The sequence below is a fragment of the Callorhinus ursinus genome, unplaced genomic scaffold (genome assembly GCF_003265705.2).
Source record: "Callorhinus ursinus isolate GAN/ISIS: 27379988/994484 unplaced genomic scaffold, GSC_fseal_2.0 scaffold19, whole genome shotgun sequence".
Lineage (NCBI taxonomy): Eukaryota > Metazoa > Chordata > Mammalia > Carnivora > Otariidae > Callorhinus > Callorhinus ursinus.
In genome coordinates this window covers 30769384-30790498 of record NW_027397081.1, presented here as the reverse complement: position 1 = coordinate 30790498, position 21115 = coordinate 30769384, and the positions used below count along the sequence as shown (strand labels likewise).

Sequence of the window (21115 nt, the reverse complement as noted above, 5' to 3'; positions counted from 1 at the left end):
GTCTTCCAATCCATAAATGCTATCATTTCCCCATTTGTTTAGATCCCCTTTAATTTTGTATATCACTGGTTAGCAGTTTTCAACATACAAGTCCTATACATGTTTTCTTAAATTTAGACCTAAGTGTATCATTTTAGAAATTGTAAATGATGTTATATTCACTTTCAGAGTCCAAAAATTCATTGACAGTATATAGAAATACAATTGATCTTTGCATGCTTATTTTCTATCCTGCAGCTTTACTGAATTTAACTCTAGGAGATCTTATAAATTCCTTGGGATTTTCCACATAATCATGTCATCGAAAAATAAGGACAATTTTGGGGGTTCTTGGGTGGCTCAGTCAGTTAAGCATCTGACTCTTGGTTTCAGCTCAGGTCATGATCCCAGAGTTGTGGGATTGAGCCCCACGTTGGGCTCCCTGCTCAGTGGGGAGTCTGCTTGTGATTCTTTCCCTCTCCCTCTGCCCTTACCCCACTCGTGCTCTCTCTCTCAAAATAAATAAATAAATCTTTATAAAAAATAAATAAAAATAAGGACAATTTTTTCTTTCTTATTTGTTTTTTTTTATTTACTTGCCTTAGTTGTGATAAAATAGAAGAGTAAGCACTATGTTGAATAAAAGGGTAAAAGTGAACATCTTTGCCTTGTTCCTGATTTTAGTGGGAAAATGTTGTCTTTTACTGTTAGGAATAATGTTAGCTCTTTATCAAGTTGCCATAAATTTCTATTTTTCTGAGAGTCTTTTCCAACATAAATATTACACTTTCAGTGCTTATTTTGCATCATTAATATGATCATGTACTTTTTAATCTTTAGCATGTTAATAACATGAGTTATAATGATTAATTCTTAAATATTCTAAATATTCAATATTCTTAAATATTGGACCAATTTTGCATCCTAGAATAGAGCTCATTTGGTCATGGTATATAATTATTTTTATATATTACTAAATTACATGTGTAATATTTTGCTAAGGATCCTTGTGCTTATATTCATGAGAGATATTGGTATGTGATTTTATTTTTTTGTATTGTGTTGTCTCCTTTTGGTAATGGGATAATAGTGGAAGTGTTCCTTTCTTTTCTATTTTCTGGAAGAGATTTATAGAGTAAACATTAATTCTTCTTTAAACATTTGGTAGAATTCTATTGCATGGACCTGGAGATTCTTTCTGGGGCAGAATGGGGAGATTTTAAAATCACTATCTCAATTTTCTTAAAAGGGATATTCAATTACGTATGCCACATTGAGTAAGTTGTGGAAGTTTGTGCTTTTGAAGGAATTGGTCCAATTCATCTAATCTGTCAAATTTACATGTGTAGGGTTGTTCATAGCATTCCTTTATCATAGCACTCCTTTATTATCATTTTGATATCAGCAGGGTCTGTAGTAATAGTATAGAAATAGTGATTACCAATATTGTTAACTGTATCTTTTTTCTATATTTCTGTCAGTTTAGCTGGAGGTTTGTCAATTATATTAATATATTAAAAGAATCAGCTACTCTTTTCATCATTTTCTCTATTTGCTTTTATATTTTCAACTTTTAAAACCTGTTCTTTATTGCTTATTTTCTTCTGCTTCCTTAGAGTTTATTTTGTTCTTTTTCCAAGTTCTTGAGGTGTGAGCTTGGATATTGGTCAAAAACTTTCCATCTTTTCTAGTGCATGCATTTAGTGCTATAAATTTCCCTTTCAGAACTGCTTTAGTTTCATCCCACAAATTTTAAGATGTTCTGTTTTTATTTTCATTAAGTTGAATATATATTTTATTTTCCTTAAGACTTCCTCTTTTAACATATATTATTTGAAGTGTGTTTGGCTTCTAAGTATTTGGAGATTTTTTTTGTTATTGATTTCTAATTTGATTCCACTGTGGTAAGAAAAATAGTTTGTATGATTTTAACCATTTTGAGTTTGTTGAGGTTTCTTTTAGGGCCCAAGATAGGGTCTATTTTGGTACATGTTTTTTGAGAACTTAAAAAGAATGTGTTGGAGAAATCATGTATAGATGGTGGTGACATCTTGTTAATTGATGCGTTTTTTTAGTTCTTCTATATTTTTGTTCGTTTTCTGTTCAGTTTTATCAATTACTAAAAGAGGAATATTGAAGCCTCCAACTATAATAGTAGAGTTGTTTTAAAACTCTTTCAGTTCTGGGGTGCCTGGGTGGCTCAGTCAGTTAAGTGTCTGCCTTCAGCTCAGGTCAGGATCCCAGGGTACTGAGATCAAGTCCCATACTGGGCGCCTTGCTCAGGGGTGAAGTCTGCTTCTCCCTCTTCCCCCTGTGCATGTTCACTATCTCTCTCTCACTTTCTCTCAAATAAATAAATAAAATCTTTAAAAAAATAAAAAATAATAAATTCTTTCATTTCTATCCATATTTGCTTCACATATTTCTCAATGTTGTGTGGTTCATACACATTTAGGACTGTTAATTCTTCTTGGATTGACCCTTTTATCATTACGTCATGTCCCCTTTTGTGTCTAATAATTTTCTCTGAAGTCTATTTTATCTGATATTAATATAGCCATTCCTAGCTTCTTTGTGATTAATATTTGTATGATGTATCTTTCTCTATCTATTTACTTTCAATGTGCCTACATCTCTATATTTTGAAGTACATTTCTTGTAGGCAGCATAGAGTCTGGCAGTGCCTTTAATTCACTGTGTTAATTTCTGTCTTTTAACTGATATCAACTATTTATATTTAATGTAATTTTGAAAGGTTAGGACTTAAATCTGCCATTTTTATTTTGTTTTCTGTTTTTCATTTTTCTGTTCTTTTTGGTGACCTCCTCAGGTTTGCTTACTTTTTAGAACTGAAGTCTTATTTATCTATGTTGTTTTTAGTATGTTTGTTCCTATAGCTTTCTTACTGGTTACTATGTATTGTATCTATATGACCTTTCACAATCTGATGTCATCATTTCAGCCAGTTCAAACTGAAGTGTAAAAAACTTACCTCCTTTTATATCTCTTCTTCTTGCCCTATGTATATGTAGTTGGCTTGAACATTTACTCTACATACACTAAGAATCACATTAGGCAGTGTTATTTTTTTTATTGCACTCTGAAATATAATTTAGAAAATTCAAGAAGAAAAGGAGAATCTAGTGTATTTATCTATATTTTTAGCATTTTTTTCTTCCTTCTTAATGTTCCAAAGTTCTTTCTTTTATTATTTCCTTTCTGCTTGGAGAACTTCTTTAGCAGAGTTGTTTTCATTCATTTTATTTTACTTTTTTAAGATTTATTTATTTATTTAAGCAGGAGAGGGGCAAATGGATGGGGAGAGAGAAACTCCAAGCAGATTCCATGCTGAGCTTGGGTAGGGCTTGATCCCACCACAGGAGACCAGAACCTGAGCTGAAACCAAGAGTTGGTTGCTTAAATGACTATACCACCCAGGCATTCCTGTTTTCTTTAATTTCAAAATGTTTTGATTTCCCCTTCATTCCCGAAGGGTATTTTTTGCTGGATATAGAAATCTGGGTTGAGAGTTCTTATTTCTGGCTTCCATAAATTTTTATGAGAAATTTGCTGCTGTTCAAATTGTTTTCTCCTTACAGATAATGCATCATTTCTCTTTGGCTGCTTTCAAGTTTTTTTTGTTTGTTTGTTTTTATCCCTTCATCTTCAGTTTTCAGAACTTTGACTATGATGTGTCTTGGCATGAACATTATTGGATTTGTCTTATTTGAGATTTGCTGAGCTTCTTCAATATGTAAACTTATATTTTTTGGCACATTCAGAGATTGCAGCCATTATTTCTTTGAATACTTTCCGGCATCAGCTTATTTTCCACTTCTGGGATTACAATGACACAAATGACAAATGTTAAATCTTTTATTATGTTTCACAAGTCCCTGAAGGTTTTTTTTTTTCCAGTCTTTTTGTGGGTTTTTGCTGTTGTTATTTGTTTTTGTTCAGATTGGGTAATTTCTGTTGTTCTATTCTTAAGCTCCATGATTTTTCCTCTGTTACATCAACTCTTATATTTAGCTCATCCATTGAGATTTTTTTTTAGTGTTTTTTTTTATTGTTGTTATTGTATTTTTCAGTTCTATAATTTCCCCTGGATTCTTCTTTAGAGTCTTTGTATCTTCTACTTCTTTGCTGATACTTTCTATTTATTTGTTAAGAAAGTCTAAGTCTATTATCTTTACTTGGTTCAGTCATGTACATAATCATGCATTACAATAATTTTATGAAGATTGTTTCTAAACACTTGTCAGATTATTATTGTCATCTTTTATTTAATTTTGTTTTGCATTCACTTAGAGATCTCCCTGGTTCTTGGTATGAAGGGTTATGTTTGATTGAAAGCTAAGCATTTTATTCTCTGAGACTCTGGATCTTATTTACTCCTTTTATTTTAAGTAGCTTCCTTGAAGCTACTCCAGCACGAGAAGAAGATAGCTCTGCCTCATTATTTCCAGGTAAGGATAAAAGTCTATGTTCTGTACTTGGTCCCCATTAACACCTAAGCCAGTGTGGGCTCTTGGTTACTATTTGTTAATGATGGTTATTCTGGCACTGCTCTAGGTCTCCACTGATACCTCCCTGGCTAGGAGGTGTATGAGTGTGATGCTTCTGCCCATGTGACCTCTACTGACACCACTGTGGGGGATGGCCTCATTACTGCTGGGTGGTGGTCAAAGTCCTGACCCTCCTCTAGACCTCCTCTTACATCACTTCAGTGGGAGAGGAAGGTATGCCTCATGACTGCCAAGTGAAAGTGCAAATTCAAGCTCTCTACATGGTCTCCACTCACATGGTAGATGGGAGAGTCATTACCACGTGTCAAGGAGAGAAGTCCTGGCTCCCTAAGCAGCTGTCTCTGATACCACCCTTGCAGGGTGAGTGAGTGGGAGGGCTAGGATGCCATAGTAAAGCCTGGCAAGAGCAGAAATCTAGTATACTCATTTGGCCTTCTTGGCATAGGGTAGTGAGGGTAGGCAGAGAGAACCACTTTTATTCTATGGCATTGGCTGCAAAAAAAAGTGGTTATTACCTTAAAGTTGTCTGTATATCTAGGTTTTCCCTTTCTTGGTTCTCTGGATGAGAAAGCAGGTTTTAGGGGATTTGTTATTGTTGTTTATGCTTTTTGACATTTTCAATTTGCCTGTTTCTTCAGTTCTGAGTCTAGGCTATATATATATAGTAAAAAGAATATGTCTTTCCTTGATCCTGAGATTTCCCCAGCCAGTATGGGAAATCTTCTCTCCACTTTAAATTGGTTTTATATATAATGCCCAGGTTTACAGTTGTACTTATTAGGAAGAATAGTGGAAAATATGTCTGTTTCATCTTTTTGGAAGTGGAATTCTTCTGGGTATTTCTTTACTCTTCATTCTTTGCTGAACAGATGTTTCTCTTTGTATGCTGTATCTCGTGCCTGGTAAGAACTTTTTCCGGCCAGTCCCCTTCTGGAAAGACCCAACCTCAATGCCTACTGTCTCTATGGGTAGCTAATATTCCAGCAACATCACCACAGGCATGCCAGTAAGAACTCATACTGCCATTCAGGGCTTAAGGAACCCAGGTGTACTGTCCAATTTTCTGCATTCTTTGGGTCCATGCTTGTCTTTAGCTATGTTTCCTTTAACAAAACATTTAGCACCCCCAAGCCTTAGTTCTAACATATGTACAATGGAGATAATCATACTTTGCAAGCTTTTTTCTCTGGACTAAATGAGCTATTATAAGGGAATTCTTTGTGACTTGTACATCATGATAGAAATGTTTTATATTATTGATGTTGTGGAGGAAGAAGAGAAAGAAGAGCACTCTCAAGGGTCTCAATAAGTGAAGGAAAACCAAATACTTCAAATGTCCTCTGATAATTCCCATCCATATAAGGGAGGGTTAACAATGCACTGTATTAAAAATACAGTGGGAAACACAGCCAGGGTCCTTGACCTCTTGAAGATTATATGCTACTGAAGGACATGCACAATTAGTAAATAACCACACAAATAACTAAAATAGATTTTTGATTGTGCTAAGTGCTACAGGGTGAAAATTAAAAAAGGTTAATGAATAGACTGGAAGTGGGAGAAGAAGAGGTATTTTGCATAGAAGATTTCAAAAGAAGTTATGTCTGCCTGTGCTGAGAATAAAGAATGAGAAGATTCAGCCATGCTGAGAGCTCAGGGGGATGTTACATCATCAGAGGGAAGAGCAAGTGCAAAGGTCTGGAAAGAGAAAGATTTTGTATTCTTGAGTCAAGACTCATTTTGGGGAACCTCAAATTATTCAGCTTGATCTTCTAGAAAAAAACCTAGGTTGGAAATTGAATTGTGGATCTGTTCATTGAGAACTAGAAGCTGAAAACTTTGAAATATATCCCTAAGGTAATAATGTCCTTTCTTCTTCCCTTATTCCTTCTAATTCTGTTCTTTTCTGTTCGTCTTTTTTTTTTTCAGCTGCAAGCAGCAATAATCATCATCCATCTATTGTAAGAGGTAGGAAAAAGCTTCTTCAGCTGAAATAAGCCAGAAAGTGGTATAATGAGTGAAAAATAAAATTCACTGTCCATGAAAAGTGAGAATAGATGGTGTGTTCCATCTTTTCTGAAGAAACAGCACTCAGGTGACTGCACACTGTCCATAACATGCTAGTGCAGAGCTGGCTTCATAATCTATAATGAAGATTCATGGCAGTTTATGCTGGGAAGGTGGAATGGAGAACAGAAGAGCTGAAACTTTGAAGGCAGAGCATAGGCTATAAGCTTTACTTGTTGATTCTTATTTCTGCAGATGACTTAGAAGATATTTCAGTTTACTATCTCCCACCTCCAAATGATTTCTACCTTAATTTACCTTACACTTGAAAATGAAATCATGAAATTTAAATAGAATATTACATCTTAAAAACATGGCCAAGTCATTAGCTCTACACCAAGGATAGCTAATACTTCACACTTCTAGTCCCATGCTCTTCCATTGCAACCATGACAGGTGACAACACTAAATGATTGTTGTCATCTTTCTTTCCTGGTTGTTGAGTCAGATACCTTTTATTTATTTATTTTTATTTTTATTTTTTTTACCAAGCAGGCCTTTTTATTTAGTATGTTATATTCTTTTTTTTTAAATTTTATTCTATTATGTTATGTTAGTCACCATATAATACCTTTTAAATGCAATACTCCAGGAAAGCCGTTACCATCAATTAATGTTAACACACTAAGTGCAACTTGACTGCTTTATTCTAAACTTTAGTTAAGTTCTCCCAAGCACCTCACTTAAATTTCTTACATATTGAATATGTTGAAGTCACACAATGGAAGGAGACTGAATCTCTGAATGACTAGTTTGAGAAAGCCCACTTGACCAGGAACTCATATTCAGTTAATGTGTGGAAACCAAATTAATTGAGTTAAGAAAAGTGAAAGAAAACTAAAAGCTTCAGGTAAGAAAATATTTGCTAACCCACTGGGATGTTTTAGAGCCCTGAGAGGAGACAGGAGAGTGAATTAGCTTCTCCTGAGTTCCAGGGCTGAGACTATGGCCCCGAGGTCCTTGAATGATGTTCTTTGAACTGAGACTCTGGGCAAGAACCATGAGAAGGCAGTCTCAGAAGCTAAAAATGAAATCACTGTGAACATCTAAGGGAGGGAAGCTTTAGATTCCAGGCCTGGTAGAGGTTTTGGTTGCTATTATTGTTGTTGTTTTATTTTTATTCTGAGAATGGAAGTGAATGTGACACCAAGAAAAGCAATTCCAGCACTAATTTTATCTCTGGATACTACTTGGAGAAGTGATGTGGCTTATTTGTGGGACCAAAATGATGGCTGCCTGAGAGACAGCAACAAGGGTGGGGTTTGCCTGTGGTGTCACAGCATTTTGAAGATGAGCCTCTTTGCTCCCTTGTGTGTAGTATGAATGCAGTTTCATAAAGAAATAACACCTGATGGGGAAATGGGTCATACCTTGATGAATGGCATATGCTTCAATCAGATTAGTTAAAAGAGATAATGTGGACAAACAAGTAAGTATAAGTAAACTAATGGACTATGTAGTTGAATCTTCAAACAAAAAGATTATCTCACTATGGAGAATGACAGGTGTTACTACTAGTTAAGTAGTCCAAGGCTGGCACTTCACCATCAAAAATTCTCTAAATAAATTAAAACAAACTTAAAGCTGGTCTCACATTTTATATAGAGATGTACAGTTGGCTTTCTTTCTTTTAATTTTTTAATTTTATTTAAATTAAATTAATTAACATATAGGTGTATTATTAGTTTCAGAAGTAGAGTTCAGTGGTTCATCAGTTGTATATAACACCCAGTGCTCATTACATCATGTGTCCTCCTTAATGCCCAATATACAATGGAATATTATTCAGACATCAAAAAATGAAATCTTACCATTTGCAATGATGTGGTTGGAACTAGAGGGTATTGTGCTAAGTGAAATAAATCAATCAGAGAAAGACAATTGTCATATGATTTCACTCATATGTGGAATTTAAGAAACAAAACAGAATCACAGGGGAAGGAAGGGGAAAATGAAATAAGGCGAAATCAGAGGAAGAGAAAAACCATGAAGGTGGCTTTCTAAAAGCCACCCCACTAGCTAATGAAAGAACCAAGACTAAATCTCAGGTCTCTTGACTCCAACTCTAGTTATTTTTCCAGTACATCAGTTTTAAAGGATCTCCTAACACAGAGCCAATATGTATAGTCTCAGGGAAGAACAAAGGACTGGAGTTTTTGTCATGGACGAAGGAAATAATCCATCCTGTGCAAGGGACTGTCACTGTCCTATCAGAAAAATCTCTCTTCTCATCTCCTCTCTATCCTTACAAAGGTCTCATTAAAGATAGCTCAATGAGAGTCCTTTATCTTTTTCCATGAGCCTCCTCCCAAACCCCTTCTTCATCTCCACTACTGTGTTATAGATTTATGATCCCGTTGCCTTTCTTTGAACAAGAAAAATTAAAGCCATTGCTATCAAATCCCAACTTCCAGATACCTTCGGTTCCCACACCCAAGGACAACACCATCCCAATCTGTGGTCCATGTGTCTCATAATTTGAAAACATTGCACAATGAATGGGTCTCCACAGGAAGCAGAATTGCTCTCACTCAGGAAATTGAACAGCCATAATCTAATACTTGTGCCAACTCTTAGAGGTATCTTGGCTCCCATTTTGATCTCTCATTGCTAAATAAGGAGTATTGAACATGTTAGTTAAGTCTGAAATGCACCATTCAGATTTTATGCAAGATTCTAATGCCAGATCTCCTTATGCCTTATGGGATATTAGGGCTGAGCAAGTCTCATTTGGTCATGAGCACAGACCCTGGATTACTCAGATTCTTTATTAACATCCTAGGTTAGAGTCAGAAACCAGTGGGAAATGCTAGGCCAAGTGTTTGCTTCTTCACTCCTTAAGGTTCAGGGGTGAGAATCCAGGCAGTCATGTGGGTGTGTACATGAGGAGGGGGAGGAAATTTCTCTAATGATGAGTTTCCTATAAAGTAAATATCCAAAAATTGTCAAGGGATCAATCTTTATTGTCAACTAACACCTCAGCAATTAGTTAACAACCCAGGATTGAAGGAAATAGGACAGAGGAATAGAGATGAAGATGGTAGAATGAAGCCAATGAGGATGCTGTGGGTAGGTATGGGGGCGAAAGGATATATTACAGTTGTAAGAAGAACATAAAAACTCAAAATGGATGAAAGACCTAAATGTGAGACAGGAATCCATCAAAGTCCTAGAAGAGAACATAGGCAGTAACGTCTTCGACATTGGCCACAGTGACTTCTTTCAAGACATGTCTCTAAAGGCCAGGGAAACAAAAGCAAAAATGAACTTTTGGGACTTCATCAAGATAAAAAGCTTCTGCACAGCAAAGGAAACAGTCAACAAAACTAAGAGGCAACCCATGGAATGTGAGAAGATATTTGCAAATGACATAACAGATAAAGGGCTGGTATCCAAGATCTATAATGAACTTTTCAAACTCACCCCAAAAACATATAATCCAGTCAATAAATGGGCATAAGACATCAACAGACACTTCTCCAAAGAAGACAGAGAAATGACAAATAGACACATGAAAAAAAATGGTCAACATCACTAGCTATCAGGGAAATACAAATCAAAACCACAATGAGATACAACCTTACACCAGTTAGAATGGCAAAAATTAACAAGACAGGCAATAACAAGTGTTGGGGAGGTTGTGGAGAGAGGGGAACCCTCTTACACTGTTGGTGGGAATTCAAACTGGTACAGCCACTCTGGAAAACAGTATGGAGTTTCCTCAAGAAGTTAAAAATAGAGCTACCCTATGACCAGCAATTGCACTACTAGGTATTTACCCCAAAGATACAGACAGAGTGAAAAGAAGGGGCACATGCATCCCAGTGTTCATAGCAGCAATGTCTACAATAGCCAAACTGTGGAAGGAGCTCAGATGCCCTTCAACAGATGAATGGATAAAGAAGATGTGGTCCATATATACAATGGAATATTACTCAGCCATCAGAAAGGATGAATACCCACCATTTGCATTGAAATGGGTGGAACTGGAGAGGATTATGCTAAGTGAAAGTCAAGCAAAGAAAGACACTTATCATATGGTTTCACTCATATGTGGAACATAAGGAATAATGTGGAGGACCACAGGGGAAGGGAAGAAAAACTGAATGGGAAGAAATCAGAGAGGGAGACAAACTATGAGAGACTCTGGACTCTGGGAAAAAAACTGAGGGTTACAGAAGGGAGGGGGTAGGGGGATGGGGTAACTGGGTGATGGGTATTAAGGAGGGCACATGTGATGAGTAATGGGTGTTATACACAACAAATGAATCATTGAACACTACATCAAAATAAAAAAAGGATATAATGATGTACTCTAAGTTGTCAATTGAACATAATAAAAAATAAAGAACATGAAAAGAGATACTCATAAGGTTTTCCTTCTCAGAATTTACACTTTTGTTTAGAGCTCATTTTGGGCCCATGGCTATCTCTTTAGATGACTGTACCTCTTAAAATCATTGGGTTTTTCATCTATAAATGGCAGATATCTGTCTCTGGCAGTGATCTCTTGTCCATGCTTTAAAACTTCAGTAGAATAATTTAGATTTCCACAGGGGATTCCACTTTATGATCTAGTGTCCTTTCTCTAAAACAGACTTTTTTTTTATTTGACCTGAATTCTTTAATGCTGACTTGATTCATTTCCTCTGGATATGGATATAAGCATAATGCTGGAAATAATGCTTCATTTTTCTGTGCTGTGATTTAGGTATTGGAATCAGAAGGCTACTGTTCAAGATCTGGTTTTACTATTTATATCCATCAACTGTAAGTAAAAATAACACCTATTTTGTATGGTTGTTGGGGCCTCAGATAAGCTAACACTTATGAAAGCAGTCTGTCACCTCGAAATCATAGATCAACTGGGGAGTATTGTCATTATACTGTGATTTTGACCTTTTCTAAGGGTTGTCTGACTATTGAGTCCCTCAAGGATATAAAATGTATCACCACCTCTGAACTCTTTTTGGGCAACATACCTAGGGAGTTCCCTGCCATGCTGTCATTCCTTGACCTCTTTCTGACTGCAGGAGCATTGGCACATGCGATGCAGCTATTTCTAAGCCTAGTAGATTCAAAGGGAAGTCAAACAATTTATTCATATTATGTTGGTTACACTGCAGCCTACAGGATACAACAAAATATAGAAGACTCTGTATTAAGAAATACTGAAAAAAATAATAAAGACATAGGATAGCAGAACATTACAGGATATAGGATATAGAAAAATATAACTAATTTTCTCTTAACAACATGTGATTTTAGGGGGCATAAGCCCCCAGCCACAAGACAATGGTTTGATGTGAAATGACTGACTCTTCCATACTCAGGCTTTATTACCTAGCCCATTTTCCTTTCAGCCAGGAATTGCTTGAGTGTGTAGGATATCTTTCCATCTACCCTTCCAGATCCAATCTTCACCCTTCTTCACTTTTCTCTGTGCTCTGGAGACTGACCTGTGTAAACTGCATCAATGGCATCCTTCTCCTTCTGGCTTCCAACTGAATTCCATAAGTGGAGATCACTGGCTGAAGAAGACATCAGGAAAATGAGGCCAGAACATTTGTTCCCTGGGCCCCTTCTGGAAATGTTTCTTTCCATGGGTTGGCTGTTCCTGAAAAGATGTTATCTCCTATTGGGCAGCACCTCTATGCATGCCTCTCTCTCACAATAGGCTATATCTTCTCAGTCAGGCCAAGGTACAGAAGTTAGGTACTTAATTTCAGCTATTAGTAATCTCCAGGGTACTAGATTATCTCCTGGTGGTACTAGAGTCTACACTACCAAAACCTTATATATAGTCCCTTTATTATACTCAAATCCTCAAACTCCTAATTTGGGTGTGACAGATCTTTTTTGTCTAAAGCCTAGTCAATCTCTAAAGATGACGTGTTTTGTAGGTGGTGCAGTGGAAGGCATTGTGGCTCTGTGGACTGAAGGCAGGGTTATCCCTGGGAGAGAAAAACGCACAAATCACATCATGTATGGTCCCTGCCATTTTCCTTCTTCCTAAATTCCTCTAACACTTGATCCAAGTGAAATTCAAGTGCATAATAAAACTAAGGACCACTCTGGGAGATATATAACGACCTCTAAGAGCTGAATGAAGGGTTTGTGGAGATTGGCAAGTAGGGATAGCGATTTCCTTCTTTGCCTTGATTGCCGTAGAAATTCTTGCTGGCTCTGTAATTGCAGTTCTCTCTTTTAAGCCTCCACTTACTTGTTTGAATGTGGAACAAGTTACTTGACCTATTCACACCTCCATTTTATCAAGTGTAAGAAGGCATAACACTCTAAGATTTGGAATTAATGGGTTAGAGCATGGTGGAGTGCTTACAACAATGCTTCAGAACTCAGTAAATCTTAGTTCTTATTTTGGGATCTTCTCCTGCTCTTATTCTCCTGTTCCCCCCTTCATCTTATTATTGTTCTCATAATTGTTTTTTTCCACCAACCTGGTGTTTTCAGTCGATGTTGGCCATTCCAGGAAGCTCAGAATTCTAGTCATAACATTCAATTAAGTTGTTTTCTCAGTATTCTGAATTCCACTCCTGACTTACTCTTCATCTCCTAGTAACCTTCAGGAGAGGATTTTCATCTTTTCCAGGCTTCCAGTTTCATTAATGTCCCTCAAGTCATGAGGTAAAACTAATTTTAACCATCATAAAATTAGCTGGGGATTGAAACATAAGTATGGCTGACCTAAACTATCTCAGACATTTTATTTAAAAAAGCAATTATTATTATTGTAAACTGAGTTCTTCCTGCTGCAGTTTCTCTATTTTTCTGATGATTTATCCCCCATTGAGATTGAGATATGCAACATATTTCCTCTTGTTTATTTGTGCCTGGTGAAATTACTGGAAAATCTTGAGGTTGGCCCAATTGCAAGCTAGAGATACTGACAGTTTTCCTTCTGGGCCTTGAGCTTGTCAAGTGTTTTCCATCCCAATCCAGGTATTGTCATTGCTCACATCCTTACTTCATTCAGATGCTTCTCTTGAAGAGAACTTTTAGAGACTTCCAGTCCTAACACCCCTTGTCACTTTCTGTCCCTTTCCTTTACTTGGTTTTAGTTTAGCTTTATAACATTTACCTATATGTTATACCTTTATATATTATGCTTATTTATTTAATGCCTGTCTTCTCCACTGGTATATAAGTCCTACAAGAGGCAGGATTTTGATAATTTTGTTCATTCATATATCCTTGGCACCTATATGTGCTGAATAACTTCAAGTCATCCCACCACATTTGATATACATAATCTCCTATTTGACATACATACCAGAATTTGACCCATATGGATGGAACAATGGATAAATTTTAGGATATGTTTGACCTGAATAGCTCTGGAGGAGTTTGGCGGACAGATGGAGAGTGTAGTTACCTACTTGTATCTCTGTTCTGATAACATTGCCTCCCCTTATCCCTTATCCCCTGGGACAGATTACATCTTTCCCTGACCCAGGAGAATGCACCAACTGTTCTTGGTATCTATATGTTATATCCACAACTTTATAAAAGAATCTTTTTGTTAATATTGCCTCAACTAGCCTGCTTCTTTGCTGCATGGACTCTGACTGATAGACCCTGTATTTGACACATGAGAAATGTGTTTTGAATGTTTTTCAATAGCTAGAAGCTAGGTATAAGGAAAGAGGACTTATTTTATTACATCTGTGAGGCGAATAGAAGGAAGTTCTTAAAAGGTGAAACATTAACTTCCATAATAGAAACTATCGCCCTGCAAAAAGTTCCAAAAGTCTTTTAGAAGTTTAGAAATAAATGAGTTTTAAACTCACAAAAATTTTGTAATCAGGTTAGAAAATAAAACTATAGATAAGCTTTATTAAGAATCTCTGAAATTTAAGCTTCTTCCTAATGGTTTATCTGTCTTTACTATGACTGGTTTAGTTCTTATTCCATAACTTATGCCTTCTACAACATAGCTGGGTCATCCAGGTTCTTGGGAGCTGAGATTATACCTTGCTCCCAACACTAATTTAAGTTTTATATTATCTGAGAATCCACAGGAAAGGAAAAAAAAAAAGCCATTGCATATTCTGGGATTTTCTAATACTTCTTTTTGGCTTACAGCTAGCCATATTTTATAGGCTAATGTATTTGCTCTTTCAGTAAAATATGTTGTCATTTACAAGACACTGCTTATTGAACCGGGATGTCTGTAGATAATTAGGTCAGTTGCCACGTCCACATCACTTGTGGGCATAGAGAATGCAACAGACTGAAAGCATCATTTTCTAATTCATCTTGAAGATCTCACAGTGACTATCAGTCAAATTATAAGACTTAAGAAGCACAAATTAGATCTTCCTAGGAGAATTCTGGAAAGATGATGATATTTTTTTAAATAATTTTTTATTGTTATGTAAATCACGATACATTACATCATTAGTTTTTGATGTAGTGTTCCATGATTCATTGTTTGTGCATAACACCCAGTGTTCCACGCAGAATGTGCCCTCTTTAATACCCATCACCAGGTTAATCCATCCCCTCACCCCCCTCCCATCTAGAACCCTCAGTTTGTTTTTCAGAGTCCATCATCTCTAATTGTTTGTCTACCCCTCTGACTTACCCCCTTCATTTTTCCCTCCTGCTATCTTCTTCTTTTTTTTCTTAACATGTATTGCATTATTTGTTTCAGAAGTACAGATCCGTGATTCATCAGTCTTGTACAATTCACAGTGCTCACCATAGCACATACCCTCCCCAATGTCTATCACCCAGCCACCCAATCCCTTCCAACCCCCACCACTCCAGCAACCCTCAGTTTGTTTCCTGAGATTAAGAATTCCTCATATCAGTGAGGTCATATGATACATGTCTTTCTCTGATTGACTTATTTCACTCAGCATAACACCCTCCAGTTCCATCCACGTTGTTGCAAATGGAAAGATCTCATTCCTTTTGATGGCTGCATAATATTCCATTGTGTATATATACCACCTCCTCTTTATCCATTCATCTGTCGATGGACATCTTCGCTCTTTCCACAGTTTGGCTATTGTGGACATTGCTGCTATAAACATTGGGGTACACGTACCCCTTCGGATCCCTACATTTGTATCTTTGGGGTAAATACCCAGTAGTGCAAATGCTGTTTCGGATGGTAGCTATATTTTCAACTGTTTGAGGAACCACCATACTGTTTTCCAGAGTGGTTGCACCAGCTTGCATTCCCACCAACACTGTAAGAGGGTTCCCCTTTCTCCACATCCCCGCTAACATCTGTCGTTTCCTGACTTGCTAATTCTAGCCATTCTGACTGGTGTGAGGTGGTATTTTTTGAGATTATGATTTGGATTTCCCTGATGCTGAGCGATGTTGAGCACTTTTTCATGTGTCTGTTGGCCATTTGGATGTCTTCTTTGGAAAAATGTCTGTTCATGTCTTCTGCCCATTTCTTGATTGGATTATTTGTTCTTTGGGTGTTCAGTTTGATAAGTTCTTTGTAGATTTTGGATACTAGCCCTTTATCTGATATGTCATTTGCAAATATTTTCTCCCATTCTGTTGGTTGTCTTTTGGTTTTGTGGACTGTTTCTTTTGCTGTGCAAAAGCTTTTTATCTTGATGAAATCCCAAGAGTTCATTTTTGCCCTGGCTTCCCTTGCATTTGGCGATGTTTCTAGGAAGAAGTTGCTGCGGCTGAGGTCAAAGAGGTTGCTGCCTGTGTTCTCCTTTAGGATTTTGATGGACTCCTGTCTCACGTTTAGGTCTTTCAAACATTTGGAGTCTATTTTTGTATGTGGAATAAGGAAATGGTCCAGGTTCATTCTTCTGCATATGGCTGGCCAATTTCCCAACACTATTTCTTGAAGAGACTGTCTTTTTGCCATTGGACATTCTTTCCTGCTTTGTCAAAGATGAATTGACCATAGAGTTGAGGGTCCATTTCTGGGCTCTCGATTCTGTTCCATTGATCTATGTGTCTGTTTTTGTGCCAGTACCATACTGTCTTCATGATGACAGCTTTGTAATAGAGCTGGAAGTCCGGAATTGTGATGCCGCCAGCTTTGCTTTTCTTTTTCAATATTCCTCTGGCTATTAGGGGTCTCTTCTGATTCCATACAAATTTTAGGATTATTTGTTCCATTTCCTTGAAAAAGGTGGATGGTATTTTGACGGGGATTGCATTGAATGTGTAGATTGCTCTAGGTAGCACTGACATCTTCAAATGTTTCTTCTTCCAATCCATGAGCATGGAACGTTTTTCCATTTCTTTGTGTCTTCTTCAATTTCTTTCATGAGTATTTTATAGTTTTCTGAGTACAGATCCTTTGTCTCTTTGGTTAAATTTATTCCTAGGTATCTTATGGTTTGGGGTGCAATTGTAAATGGGATCGACTCCTTGATTTGTCTCTCTTCTGTCTTGTTGTTGGTGTATAGGAATGCCACTGATTTCTGTGCATTGATTTTATATCCTGCTACTTTACTGAATTCCTGTATGAGTTCTAGAAGTTTTGGGGTGGAGTCTTTTCGGTTTTCCACATCATATCATCTGCAAAGAGTGAGAGTTTGACTTCCTCTTTGCCGATTTGGATGCCTTTCATTTCTTTTTGTTGTCTGATTGCTGTGGCTAGGACTTCTAATACTATGTTGAAGAGCAGTGGTGAGAGTGGACATCCCTGCCGCGTTCCTGACCTTAGGGGAAAAGCTCTCAGCTTTTCCTCATTGAGAATGATATTCGCTGTAGGTTTTTCATAGATGGCTTTTATGATATTGAGGTATGTACCCTCTATCCCTATACTCTGCAGAGTTTTGATCAAGAAAGGATGCTGTACTTTGTCAAATGCTTTTTCTGCATCTATTGAGAGGATCATATGATTCTTGTTCTTTCTTTTGTTAATGTATTGTATCACATTGTTTGATTGGCGGATGTTGAACCAAACTTGCAGCCCAGGGATAAATCCCACTTGGTCATGGTGAATAATCCTTTTAATGTACTGTTGGATTCTATTGGCTAGTACTTTGGTGAGAATTTTTGCATCCATGTTCATCAAGGATATTGGTCTGTAATTCTCCTTTTTGATGGGGTCTTTCTCTGGTTTGGGGATCAAGGTAATGCTGGCCTCATAAAAGGAGTTTGGAAGTTTTCCTTCCATTTCTATTTTTTGGAACAGTTTCAGGACAATAGGTATTAATTCTTCTTTAAATGTCTGATAGAATTCCCCTGGGAAGCCATCTGGCCCTGGGCTTTTGTTTCTTGGGAGATTTTTGATGACTGCTTCAATTTCCTTAGTGGTGATAGGTCTGTTCAGGTTTTCTATTTCTTCCTGGTTCAATTTTGGTAGTTGATACATCTCTAGGAATGCACCCATTTCTTCCAGGTTATCTAATTTGCTGGCATAGAGTTGCTCATAATATGTTCTTATACTTGTTTGTATTACTTTGGTGTGGGGTTTGATCTCTCTTCTTTCATTCATGATTTTGTGGATTTGGGTCATTTCTCTTTTCTTCTGGATAAGTCTGGCCAGGGGTTTATCAATCTTGTTAATTCTTTCAAAGAACTAGCTCCTAGTTTCGTTGATCTGTTCTACTGTTCTTTTGGTTTCTATTTCATTGATTTCTGCTCTGATCGTTATTATTTCTCTTCTCCTGCTGGGTTCAGGCTTTATTTGCTGTTTTTTCTCCAGCTCCTATCGGTGTAGGGTTAGGTTGTGTATTTGAGACCTTTCTTGTTTCTTGAGAAAGGCTTGTATTGCTATATACTTTCCTCTCAGGACTGCCTTTGCTGTATCCCAAAGATTTTGAACAGTTTTGTTTTCATTTTCATTGGTTTCCATGAATATTTTTAATTCTTCTTTAATTTCCTGGTTGACCCATTCATTCCTTAGTAGGATGCTCTTTAACCACCATGTATTTGAGTTCTTTCCGACTTTCCTCTTGTGACTGAGTTCTAGTTTCAAAGCATTGTGCTCTGAAAACATGCAGGGAAAAATCCCAATCTTTTGGTACCAGTTGAGACCTGATTTGTGACCTAGGATGTGATATATTCTGGAGAATGTTCCATGGGCACTAGAGAAGAATGTGTATTCTGTTGCTTTGGGATGGAATGTTCTGAATATGTCTGTAAATTCCATTTGGTCCAGTGTTTCATTTAAAGTCTTTATTTCCTTGTTGATCTTTTGCTTAGATGATCTGTCCATTTCAGCCAGGGGGGTGTTAAAGTCCCCCACTATTATTGTATTGTTGTCAATGTGTTTCTTTGCTTTTGTTACTAATTGGCTTATATAATTGGCTGCTCCCACGTTAGGGGCATATTTACAATTGTTAGATCTTCTTGTTGGATAGATCTTTTAAGTAGGATATAGTGTCCTTTTTCATCTCTTATTACAGTCTTTGTTTTAAAATCTAATTTCTCTGATATAAGGATTGCCACCCCAGCTTTCTTTTGGTGTCCATTAGCATGGTAAATGGTTTTCCACCCCCTCACTTTCAATGTGGGGGTGTCTTTGGGTCTAAAATGAGTCTCTTGCAGACAGCATATTGATGGGTCTTGTTTTTTAATCCAATCTGATAGCCTGTGTCTTTCGATTGTGGCATTTACCCCATTTACATTCAGGGTAACTATTGAAAGGTATGAATTTAGTGCCATTGTATTGCCTGTAAGGTGACTGTGACTGTATATTGTCTGTGTTCCTTTCTGATCTATGCTGCTTTTAGGCTCTCTCTTTGCTTAGAGGACCCTTTTCAATATTTCTTGGAGGGCTGGTTTTGTGTTTGCAAATTCCTTTAGTTTTTGGTTGTCCTGGAAGCTTTTTATCTCTCCTTCTATTTGCAATGATAGCCTAGCTGGATATAGTACTCTTGGCTGCATATTTTTCTCATTTAGTGCTCTGAAGATATCATGCCAGTCCTTTCTGTCCTGCCAGATCTCTGTGGATAGGTCTGTTGCCAATCTAATGTTTCTACCATTGTAGGTTACGTATCTCTTCTCCCAAGCTGCTTTCAGGATTTTCTCTTTGTCTCGGAGACTCGTAAGTTTTACTATTAGATATCAGGGTGTTGACCTATTTTTATTGATTTTGAGAGGGGTTCTCTGTGCCTTCTGGATTTTGATGCCTGTTTCCTTCCCCACATTAGGGAAGTTCTCTGCTATTATTTGCTCCAATATACCTTCTGCCCCTCTCTCTGTTTCTTCTTCTTCTGGGATCTCAATTATTCTAATGTTGTTTCATCTTATCATATTGCTTATCTCTCGAATTCTGCCCTCGTGATCCTGTAGTTGTTTCTCTCTTTTTCTCAGCCTCTTTATTTTCCATCATTTGGTCTTCTATATTGCTGATTCTTTCTTGTGCCTCATTTATCCTAGCAGTTAGTGCCCCCATTTTTTATTGCACCTCATTAATAGCCTTTTTGATTTTGACTTGGTTATATTTTAGTTATTTTATTTCTCCAGAAAGGGTTTCTCTAATAACTTCCACACTTCTTTCAAGCCCAGCTAGTATCTTTAAAATCATGATTCTGAACTCTAGGTCCGACATCATACTAAAGTCAGTATTGAGTAGGTCCCTGGCAGACGGTACTACCTCTTGTTCTTTTTGCTGAGGTGATTTTTTTCATCTTGTCATTTTGTCCAGAGGAGAACAGATGAATGAGAGAACAGAAAGCTAACAGGTTAACAATGTCTACAGCAAATATACTCTATACAAATCAGAAAAGTCCTGAAACCAGGGGACAAGAAAGGGAAAGAAAGCAGAGGAAAAAAAAGGAAAAAGAAAAAGATAAAAACAAACAAAAACAGAACAAAACAAAAAAAAAACAGAATATGATCAAATATGATCAGGCTAGTGCATAGATCAGTGCCACACACTAGCTTTTGGGCATATTTTGGTCTGTTAGAAAAAGTGCCTGCTAAAATTTTCAAGGAAGAAAGACTTATATATGTACAAAATAAGGGTTGATACAATGAAGGGATGGCAGATGACTGTAAAGGTGAAAATTATAAAAGATTTTATAAAAGGAATTGATAAGATAAGAATTTGTTTTTAAAAAGAAAGAAGAAGATTTAAAAAGAAAGAAGAAGATTTAAAAAGAAAAGAAAAAGAAAAAAGAAAAAAAAAAGGAGAGAATGTGACCAGGCAGGAGACTAGAACAAAGCCATACACTAGTGATTTAGGGTATATTTTAATCTGTTAGAAGAAATTGTATCTCAAAATTTTAAAGAGAGAACAACTTATATATATATGCCAAAAATAAGGGTAACTACTATGAAGGGATAAAAATATGACCTTAAAAATGAAAAATAAAAAATGTTTTTTTAAAAAAAGGGATTGATAAGATGTTGGTTGAAAAGGGAAAAAGAAAAATTCAAAAAAAAAACCAGTTAAAAAATTAACTTTGAAAAACTAATGAATTATGGTAAAAAAAAGCCATGAATTCTATGTGCAGTATTCCCCTAGCGCTGGAGTTCTCCCGTTCTCCTTGATCGGTAAACTTGGTCTTGGCTTGCTTGCTGTTCGTTCTGATCTTCCTGGGGAGGGGCCTGTTGCCTTGGTTCCCAAATGT

At 36.8% G+C, this 21115-nt stretch overlaps 1 long non-coding RNA gene across 1 annotated transcript; it reads right to left on the bottom strand.

The window, feature by feature from the left end:
- Positions 1-11897: 11897 nt before the first annotated feature.
- On the bottom strand, positions 11898-13088 carry LOC141374594 (uncharacterized). The gene is made up of 2 exons (XR_012381609.1): positions 13034-13088; positions 11898-12106 (listed from the first exon to the last, which is right to left on the bottom strand). It is a non-coding gene; the product is annotated as an uncharacterized lncRNA (long non-coding RNA).
- Positions 13089-21115: the final 8027 nt, after the last annotated feature.